This window comes from Corvus cornix, chromosome 9, assembly GCF_000738735.6.
Source record: "Corvus cornix cornix isolate S_Up_H32 chromosome 9, ASM73873v5, whole genome shotgun sequence".
NCBI classification, from domain to species: Eukaryota; Metazoa; Chordata; class Aves; order Passeriformes; family Corvidae; genus Corvus; species Corvus cornix.
Window position 1 is genome coordinate 16,774,018 of NC_046339.1, and position 10,974 is coordinate 16,784,991.

The window sequence follows — 10,974 nt, forward strand, 5'->3', positions numbered from 1 at the left end:
TCCTAGTACCCATCAGTTGCATAAACACTGATATCCTGAATCTCAGTTTGAATTGAACTGAGAAGGCTTCCATCAAAGGACAATACGTCCCTTTTACAGTTAAATAGGGCTGCACCAGAGCAGCTTACCAGAAAAAATTTGTATTCTGATTGCCAGACAAAATTCCTATTCTGCAGGATATTCTAAAGTTCAGGTGAAAAATATTGTTCCATTTTTTGAAACAAAAAACTTAAAAGCTTTCTTCAGGTTCAAAATTTAGAAAGAAGTGAACTATTAGAAAGAATAGTGAACTATTTTCCTGTATTTCTTAGTAATGTGATATGAGCCCAGAAGCCCTGGTCATCTGTTGCCCAACACCTTGTTAGCCTGAAGTTCCAAGAATGGACAAGAATGCCCAGCTGAGCTGGGACCTTCAGAACTCTAAAGTCCTTGAAGTCTCCAAGAATCTGTATTTCTTCCACAGGTATGAACAGACACCATAAGCAGCATGGAGCAGACACACTCAGATCCCTGGGTCATTCCTGGGTCTGTGGCAGGCAGCCTAAAAGCTCTACAGAAAGGCCACAAAGGTTTTCCACTCACCAACAGAACTCCTGGGAGGGGCAAGAACTCTGGTGTATAGACACATCAGTAAATACTACAGGACACTAAAGGCAAGGTAGATAAAGATCAAGAGATAGACTGTTGCTCTCTAAAGTCTGTGCTGGATAGGACTGGATTAACCACTTACTAAACAAGTAAAATAGAAGTTTAAAAAAATATAATTTTTCCGTCTTATTTTAAATACTGATTACTATAAGGTCCAGAGGCATTACAAGCTTGAGTGGCATTACCTGCACACAGCCCTGTGAGGAATCCTCATCCCACAGCCAGGAAGCTGGTGCAGGAGTCACTGAGTGATTTGCTGGCAGACCTGGCAGCTGAACTCAGCTCTCTAAGGCACGTTTGCTTATTCACTGCTACAGCATTCCTCCCCTCCCTGAAGAAGGATGGTGTGGTTTCTCAGAATCAGCCTCAGAACCATGCCAGCACTACAACTAGAAGGGGTCTTATTGAATAGGCAATAAGAATCATGTCTGCACAAAGATTTTAGGGGCAGGGCTCCTGTGGAATCAGCGACAAAAATCTTTCCCCTATTTCCTAATATAATGTTGTATTTCTAACATTTATTACATAGCTGGAGAAGTAAAATTCTGATCTAGGTGGGCACTGATTAAAAATAAATCAATAAATAAATTTAAATACTCTTAAGGATTCTAGCAATCCACTTTGGGCCTTCAGATCTGGGCCCTGACTCTGAGAATGCAAGGGATGAAAAGAGTAGGGAAAAATTTTTCTGCCCTTTAATGTTTTTCCCTGTTTTTGATCGGGGGATCTTTTGAAGTAACAATGGCAACAAGCAGCTGGTTTCAGGCACTAAACACCTTAAAAGCACACTGATAATTTCCCCTTGTTCTCTTATGTCTGCATACCAAAATTATTTCTGTACAATGGTAACATGACTGTTAAAATCATGAAGACTCAGAGGATGCAAAGGGTCTACTCCATTACCTCTCCTGCTTCCCAAGAACAACCTTTTCTATCAACTAAGCCTGAACACGAACATTAGGCTGATGTTGAGCGTCACTGAAGTGATCTTTAAGCATTTTCAAGCATAGGTATAAGCATCTCCTACTAATCCCTGCAGGGTAACACCAGCACAGGAGGTCATAGTGCAGCCCAATGTGCCTGCATGCCATTTCACACAGCTTTGACACTGGAGCTGGGTAGAACCACACTGGGCTGCAATATGCATTCAGCCATTCTATATATTCACCATAAGCAGCACACTGTCTGCAAAGAAGGGGGTTGGAAAGCTGAAAATGAGCTGAGCAGACTCTATGAAAGTTATGATGCTTCAACAGACATCATTTTAGACTAATTCCTAAACTTGCTGATTAAATAAAGTAAGTCCAGATACTGAAGTCCCTTCCTGAGCATCTCTCTCTACAGCATGAAGGCTACAAGATTAAAACCAATGCTAACAGCACAGACAGCTCTAACTCCCCTTTCTCTGAACTCCTCAAATGATATCTGCTTTTCGATGGTTAAATTCTGGGCCATTTCCCCAGCAGATAGCTATTTTATTGTATTTTCCATTTTGGACTTCTAGTAAAATCTTGTTTCTGCATATGTTGAATTAAATTCAAATAAACTTGCACAACAGAGAAGTCTCACCCTAGTGACCTGAATGGCAGTATTGCCATTGATTTATTCAGTGACCGAGTCTTACTCCTGAAATATAATAGGAAATTTTATACTGAAGATAACTTCAACAGGCTACCAAAAAATGCAGTTCTCATTCATTTTTCCCCAAGACACAATATGCTTTACATTGTCTTTTGTGACTATACTCCATTTCTTCCCCTCATTTTTTCCTTCCTTTTTGGAGGTCAGGAATGAGCTGAAAATTAAGGATATGCTGAAACTCCTTGTATTATGATATTTATTTTTTTAAACAGGAGGATGAAGTCATTCCAATTGCAAAAAGAATTAAATAAAAAGCCCTTATTCTGCTTCACGAACTGAGAAGCTGCTTTGTTACTGATGTTTTTATTACTAAATTCATGCAAAAATTTACTGTTTACTAAATAGATCAAGATATATTCTTTGTCCTAACAAGGGCCCAGTCCCACCTGTGACTGCTGATCTTTGCATGCTCATGATATAATAATAAATACAGTTTGGGGTACTCCTGGGAGTAGTTGGGGGACACACAGGTATTTCAGAGCCTCGAACCTGCTCTTGTGTCACTAACTCCAAAAAGCCTCTGTGCAAGCAGCAAGCATGTTCTAAATCAAAGCCCTTGTACCTCGGGTGTACATGGTATTTTACAGCCTCACTGCATTTAGTTAGTGTACAGTTGTGCATGCTATACTTTAACAGGGATTAAAAATGCTAACAGCCAGTGCAAAAAGCTTAATTAATTACTGTAAACATTTTTAAAATATTAGTATTGCTTGGGCAGCACACTAGGACCAATTTTACTCACAGGTATTAATGCCACTTCAGAGAATATATTACCTTAATAAATGTGCTCAATAACTTCAACAGGCTGCAATCAACACGTATGGCCCTGGAGTCCTGTGCAGTGCCTGCCTGCCCCCTCCTTGGAAAATGGGTGGAGAGCACTGATCAACTTTTGATCAAAGGTTCTGCTGACTGGTAAACTCAGGCAGTGAGCAACTCCTAACCATCTGCCAGGACAGATACAGGCACAGGCAAGTGTTCTGTTTGACTACATTCATATTTGATTAAAACTGTGCAAATGCAAATTGTTAAATAAGTCATGTAAGCTGTCGGTGAGGCCCCACAGTCCTGGCATCCCTAACATACACACTGTGGCCATGGATTTTGTTAACCAGTAACAAGGACTATAGGGAGTCACCTATGTAATTGCAATCAAGTTGCTTTCAGTGTATTTTCTTTTCTGAAACCAAGCAGTCCTGGAAAATTATAACTGGGAGTTGTACCACTTGAGAAATTCTTTAGACACTCTTTTCTTTTCCCTCCTCAGTGTGAAGGAACAAAAGGAGACAGCGGGACAGAGGAAAAGCCTTGAAATGTAGCTATTGAAGCGAACATACTGAGAAGTCAACAAAAATTGTTTGGAGGAGCTTGGTTGAGTGTTCTCTGAACACAAACATCTTTCAAACTCCATCTGAGCACAGGGACACAAAGAAGGAGTTCTCCATCATGTTCACTTTGCTTCTTAAAGGTCAAACTAACACTCTGTGAAACCTCACTGAGAAAAAGCCACAATCACATCCCGTCTTGCCCACTGACACCTGCCCTGTCAGGTACCCCCAGGTCAGAGGGGCTCTGACAGAGGAGCGCAGAGTGGCTCACACTGGCACAGCTCATGTATTCAGCTGTCAGCATGGGAAGAGTAAAGCACGAAAGATTTTTTTTTTCCTTCCCTGCCAATGCATCTGGTTTACTGGCAAGGGCAAGCAGTCCCCTTCCTTGTTTGCCTAGAAATATTTACATAACTAAATTCAAGATCATTGTATTGATTCAGACACAATTTCTGTGAGGGCACAGTGCATTGTGTTTTACAGGACTGTTGTATACCTTACTTCTAATCGAACCATTTGCTCTGATGCCACAGATACAGCATCTTTGATCAAACAAACCACCTCCTTTTCACATGATCAGTGTGCAAAAATATTGATTTCAGAATATGAGTAATCATACCACAGTATCCAAGCAGTGCTACATGTGAAGATTCAGACATGGCATTCTCCCTCTTACTCACACCAGGATCCCCAAAATATCAGTTGCTTTTCAGCTTGCTTGACAGCCATAAGCTGCAGCTGTGCTGCATTGAAAATTGGCAATGCTGACATTAAACTGAAGGAGCTTTTTGAAGTAATGACAAAGGCACTGATTGCCTTCTTCCAAACCAGAGGGATTTAAAAAAAAAAAAAAAAAATTAACATAGGAGAAGAGACCGTGGAAAAACAAGTGTGGGGTTGCCCAAAGTCCTGAGTCCAATCTCAGATTTATAAAGGCCTACTACACATCCCTCCAGTCCTGCCTGATTCCCTCCCAAATAGTGCCTCCTGTCTTTGAAAACTCATCTGCTTTCACATTACCTGTTAACTTCCTCCACTAAATTCACTATATTGGAAGGATTCTGCACAAACCAGGACAATAACCAGCCATTCAACCCTCGAGTTTGAGCTGTTGCATTCTAGCTGCTTGCAAGAATAAAAGCAGACAGGTCAGCCGTATCCAGTTTTCAGAAGCTGCTGACCACAACAGCACTAATAAGGACCTAATGGTATTGAGTGTACAAAAAAATACTTTCTCTGCAATCAAGAAAAATTTAGTGAGGGGAAAAATATACTAGAGACTACTTTGCAGAACTGTCTCCTATCCTAACTGTGCCCCCCAGCAGGTGAATGTGATGAGACAAATGCTAAGACATGCTTTTGAGAGTTGCATTCCCTGCTCATTCTTAACAATGAAATGGCATTTCTGCTTTCACACACAGTGATGCATTAAATTCTAATGTCAAAGCGGAAAGACCTTCTGAAATCGGCTGCAAGTTTCCTACTACATAGCATTTGACAACTATATAGGCAGATATTTAAAGAAAAAGAACCAAGGAACCACTACTCTCATTTGGAGGTACAAAATACACTTTATATTCTGGCTGGTATTACAGATTATATACCTGGTGCTCATTATATTGCACAGCATGAGCTCTAGCACCTGGGTGAAATCACTGAAGCTAAGTAGTGCTGAGCCCTTCACTTAAAGAGGTTAAAAGTGTCTCCTTCAGTAGACTGAGAATGCTGCCACATGGGTTTAAAGAAATATTCCATTTCTACAGATGTCCTACCCTGCCTAATGGAAAGCTATGTTCCCTATAGTTTTAAGAACCAAAAAATACCCTGAGCCTTGAATTTTGGCTCCCTTGCAGGTACCTTTTGAAAAGGAAAAAGGTCTTTGCTAACAATGACTCCTCTATGACTCCAGGATGTAAAAAGCTGTTATTTACTTTGCAATACAGCAACACTTTTATCACCTTTATTCCCAGAGGAAAATAAGGCTTCCTCCTAACTGCATGGATGCTGGACAATTGCAAACCTAGATTCAGAATGGCCAGCACTTAAGTGCAATTATGACTTTTTATCATCCCAGTATTATGCAGAGGACTTACAAACAGCACAAAGAAATAAAACCACACAACAAGCAGACATATAAACACATTCTGTATGCAAAGAGGAGTGCATTTGAACTCAGAAGAAATCATGAGCTTCTTGATGATTGACTTATTTTTTTCCTCCTCTTTAAGAAAATGAAATGGAGATTTCACTACCACCAGCATCATGTTAAGATGCTGTAAAATATTAATGGTGCAGTGGGTCTGATAAGTAACTATCACAGATGTTAGAAATTATTTCAATTAATTCATCAGAAAATATAAAAGAACAGTTTTAATTATTTAACAGTGCTTTTTACAAACAAAAAAAATAAGCTGCCAAATGTCTTTATTACAAGCACAATCAACATGTGAAGTACACAAAACCAGTCAAATAGACTTCAGCTTTTAGTTTAGCAATGGCTTGATTAATACCTTCTAAAAATACATGCAACCTCGTCACTATGCATTCTGACAACTCGTTATTTCATTTTGTAATGTTATTTTTTCATTCCAATTAGCACCATATTTTATTAGCATGCTCATATGATGTATTAAAATATGTACGTACCAAAATTCAAGTCCACGGGGACCACTAAGTGCAATAATCAAAGGTGACTTTTGTCTGTAAAAGCCCTTTCCTGTGGTTATCTCAGTGCAGTTGGAAGGGATATTTCAGCACCATAAGAAACAGATTTTCAGTTAGGCTCAGTTTTTTTTCTTCAGTTAAAGTGCATTAAATCTTGTTGGCAGAATTGCCCAGATTGTAGAAGTCGACATCACTATAAGTCAATCTGTTATGTTACAGGTCTTCTTAACATACGATTAAAATGGCATGGAAAGTTTGGCTTTAAAAAAAAATGCAGTGAAAAGAAAAGACAGGTGCTTTCTTCTTTAAATCCACATTCAGAGAGGAGAGGGTATGGATAATGGGAGGGTATAAACAACACCCTGCTTTGAGGTCCAGCAGAGAAGAAACTGGATGATTTTTACCCACTTTACAACACAGACGATTACAGCACCATCATATGCACTAACACAGAGATTTCTAAGGTGCCTCATTTGAATATGTTCTGTGGAGACAAAAAGAAAGGAATATAAGGAACAGCAAATATCCTATCCAAATGGCTTCTTGCAGCAGGAAAGACGCTTGCTTGCTCATTGCCACTTACAGAAGGTCTGAAACAGTCTGGCTCGTGGCATCGTCTCTGTCTCTCCCCCGTGACTACCGGCAGGCTTGCTCTTTCCAGCTGCCCGGGTCCGTGGATGCTGCTGTTGATTAATCAGGGATTCTCAAACAAAGAGCAAGCCTACCTTCGGGTTCCGGCAGGACTGTGGGGCTCCTCTCCCGCTGCAATCCGGCTGCTGCCAGCATCCTAGCACCTCGGACAGCTCCGCCGCGCCGGGCCCATGGACACGCGGCACGCCGGAGCGGGGGCGCGCCGGGAGCCGGCGCGGCAGCGGCGTCGCTCCTGGCTCCGAGGTTGGGGCGCCGGCAGAGCCTCCTAGCTAGGCAGAAGTCTCGCCCTTATCTCCACTGCACTGAAGTCTGATTAGCAAATAATCCAGTGGGAGGAAAAAAAAAAAATCCGCATGAGCAGCACTGTACATCACATGGAGTCTATAGGTAGGAAAGAATATGAAACAACGCCCTTTGCCCCTCCTTCTCCCTTCCCCAAAAAAAAGGAAATTGTTCTTCCACGGAGAATATGTAAGTTAACCTTTAGCCCATGTTATGGCTCAAAGAAATGAGTAGCCACTTAAAAAGAGCACCTAAGCCTCGGTTTGATACCTCATATTGATGTATCTTTTGCACTCACCCTCACTGAAAGCAGTGCAAGGCACACAATTACTGCTGACGCAGATAAGAATGCTGCTTGGGGAAGGAGGGGAGGAGCTTCTCGGCCCATCAAAACAACCTCCCACCACCTGCTCCCATTGCACGAGAACAAAATTACGCAGCTCGGACAGACTGAGCGTGACATTTATGCCGTTTTCCTTATATTGACATGCATACTCTGGAAAGAGGCATTCTGTTTGAAAAGCATTCAAGGTGAAACTACAGTTTTATGCTCATGCAGAATTTGTGTAATGGCTTGGAAGAAAACATTTTTTTTCTTCTGAACCGGATCAATCTGTGTTATAGCTCCTCCTTGCAGAGTATGTGCAGTTTTGCTTTCTCTCCCCCAAACCTGCAGCCTGGACACAAAGCAAAAGCATTCACTCCCTGCGCCAAAGCCAGGAAAAGGAGCGATGGCTGAATGTGCACAGATTACCCCATTGTCAAATAACATTTCACTCTTTCTTCTTTGTGAAGTTACAGGCATATTTTTCTCTAGCCTAAATCTTGATTCAGATGTTACAGTAACAGCTGAATTTATTCCTAAAACTAATAACAGGAATTACAGTCATGGAATTAAATCCTTTCGAAGTAATGCATTTTCACCTGAGAAGCTGTGCTGGTACACAAATATGACCTCACCTATAGAGCACAGGATAACTTCCTGCAGGTTTACTACCCCACAACTGGAATATTAACATTACCCCACATTCAACAGCACTCAAGATAGCCAACTAGACACATTGAAAAACACAGTGATCACCTTCATGCATTGGAACGCAGCCTAAAAAAAGCCTGATCCTAAAACTCTCTCATATTCACTGGTAATTCATTCCATGCTCACTGTAATAGCACATGTCCCAGCACACCTCTTGGAACCCCGTGAAACAGGGCAGTGGTTCTTTCTCATGACATCCACAAGAGATCATTTCAAAAGGATGCTTGAAGAAGGGTTACAAAGCCAGAAGAACAGGGTTTGAAGATATGGAGGGCCTTTCTTTGTATTAGGGAAAAAGATCTGGAAGGGAAGTACCTACAGTGTAGAGCTGGAGGCAGTCCTGTGAAGAGAGTTCCTTCCCTAGCCCAGAGGCTAGCCCCCAGCCCTGCTTCTGATTTTTTCCTTCCTTGAAGGATACCTTAAGAGCATCTGTGGCCATGTGGTAATTGGGAAACTCTTTAATTTTCATCAGCTGGGGATTCCTGTCACATAATAGCCTCTTATTCCCAATACTTCTCCAGAATTAAAGATCTTCTCTATCTCTGCCCTAAGTCATGCACTGAAAACAGAGAAATTGCGCAGCCAAACTTCCTTCCAAGTTACTTTAACAAGGATATAACTAAAGTCATTAAAATTTCATAAGCAACTTGAATAACTACTAATCTTAATCTCAAAGTGTGAAACACGTGGCTATGTCTTCACCATATGGTTCATCCCAGTAACTGAACTCCGATAGAATCCTGTCCCTGACTACTTATGTTATTGCACCTTTTGGAAGTTTCCACATCTTTTTTGTACCAGGGTTCCTGGGAATCATGTGTCCATCAGCTGTGGAAGGAAACGTCCATTTTTCTTTCCAGTAGGATTGTGGGAAGAACACTGGAGTTACGACCTCTGCAAGGCTGGCAGTTCCATTCCTGGTTATCACACACAAGACCTTCTAATTTAATTCACAATCTAGGAAAAAGCACCTGAAGAATTCATCATGGCACTTCCTGTATCAATGACAGAAGGGCTGGATCAAAATTCAGGTAACATGTTTTGTGTTGTTCATTGTTTTTTCCATGAGTTTCTACAGAACAGTGTTATTCACCTTAACATCTTTAATGACAACTCTAATGAGCCCACAATGGGCTTTCACTCCTTGGTTACAGAAGAAGCCTAATCAGCACAAATGTATGCATCTCCACAAATTACTACTCATGTTCTCATGTTGCAGAGGCCTGCACCTGCCTTCCTGGCCTCCAAACAGCCAGCAGTGGAGAACCATGCATTCCTCACAGTAGCTACCATCCTCTCTCCCTGTCTCCTTTGCTCTACCATCCTTCCCAGAGTTTACAACCACTCAATTCCAGCAGATGTAATTACTTGCATTTGCTTTGAATTTCTGAAGAATATGCAAGGCTTCACTACATACCTTAAATATTGACCCATTTTATTTATGTACGTGTATGTTCATGCTCACACACATATATAACAAATATACATACAGACAGAGAGACATGGTGTGACCTGTGGCTGACATTTGCAAACCAGGAAAAGAGAATATGAACAATGTGCTGTGGAACTGCTCACTGGCAACTACTCGGTCTTAGAATAGTTATGGGATACCCCAGTCTCTGCCTGGCCATGCTGGCAGTGGGCTGGAGTACAGAATATGTAGTAAGGAGACAGCAAACCTCTGCAGGAGGCTTCTTTGTCCAGGGCATGACAAGTCCTTTCAGGTTCAATGACAGGCTCAGGATTTTTGAGGTCTGAAGACTGCAGGCAGAGCAGAGACAATGGGCTTTCAAGAGGAAAAGAATATTCATTTAAGGTGCTAACAGACCACTTAGTGACTGAAAAAGACAGTCTGCCTGTCCCTGAAGTAAGGGAAGCTTGAGGACAAATGGCTTAGAGTCAGTGCCAGTGACTCAGTCTCTGCTTTGCTGGTAAATGGAGAAGGAAGGTTCTCCAAGAACAGCAAATACCATGTTTCCAGGCCTGAACTTGGTAACAGCTGACTTGATACAGAAACTGTTATGTAATTATTTACATTTATGAGAGTCAAAAAGGACAGGTTTCTCCTGTTTGAATGCACCACTCCCAGGTCACCTGAAGCTTCTCCAGAGAAGGCAGTTCCATGACAGATTTCTATATCTGACCAACAGACCACAGATGAAGAGTTCGAGGAATGGAGACGCCACAAGTTCTAAAAAATTCTGAAACAAAACCCAGAAACTAAGGACTTAAACCTGGAAATTTCTGATACCTAACCTAAGGGACCATGATAGGAATATATGTATCCAAACCCTACATCCCAGTGAATGGGAAGAGAGGCTATTGAACAGGACCTGTCTATGCAGCAATCAAATGAGATAGGGTTCCTATCAGACAGGTTTTGCCAAGACCAAAGGCTGATCAAGCCAGGATCATCACAGTGGAAGCTAAGCCAGTTTACCCACACTTAAAAATATGAGGCCATCAAGATGCTGACTTTGGCTGTTTAACAAATTCCTTGCCTAAGCTAAGCTAAACTTGGTTTGCTTCTTTTTTTTCCTTTACAATGCCTCCTGAGCTTCAATTGCTTTTTCCTGTCTCCTGTGTGCTTGGTCCTCACTCAGGTTTTACTGCTTCCAGTCTGCAGTAGCTCTAGTCACTTCATGTTCCTTGCATTATGGATTCCTTACCTGATCCCAGGCCACATCTCTTAACCCAGGCCTTGCTACTATCCTTGACTTTTCC

The 10,974-nt window shown here is 41.5% G+C and overlaps 1 protein-coding gene across 5 annotated transcripts in view; it reads right to left on the bottom strand.

Moving 5' to 3' along the window:
* NYAP2 (neuronal tyrosine-phosphorylated phosphoinositide-3-kinase adaptor 2) overlaps window positions 1-7,556 on the bottom strand; it is a 136,805-nt gene extending 129,249 nt beyond the window's left edge. For 2 of the 5 annotated variants that reach the window (XM_020584933.2, XM_010406035.4), the window contains exon 1: window positions 6,264-7,556. The gene's annotated coding sequence lies outside the window, so the exon portion shown is untranslated. The remainder of the gene's footprint in view (window positions 1-6,263) is intronic. The other 3 variants (XM_020584932.2, XM_020584931.2, XM_020584934.2) reach the window with 3 other exon arrangements.
* Between the last annotated feature and the right edge of the window lie 3,418 nt (window positions 7,557-10,974).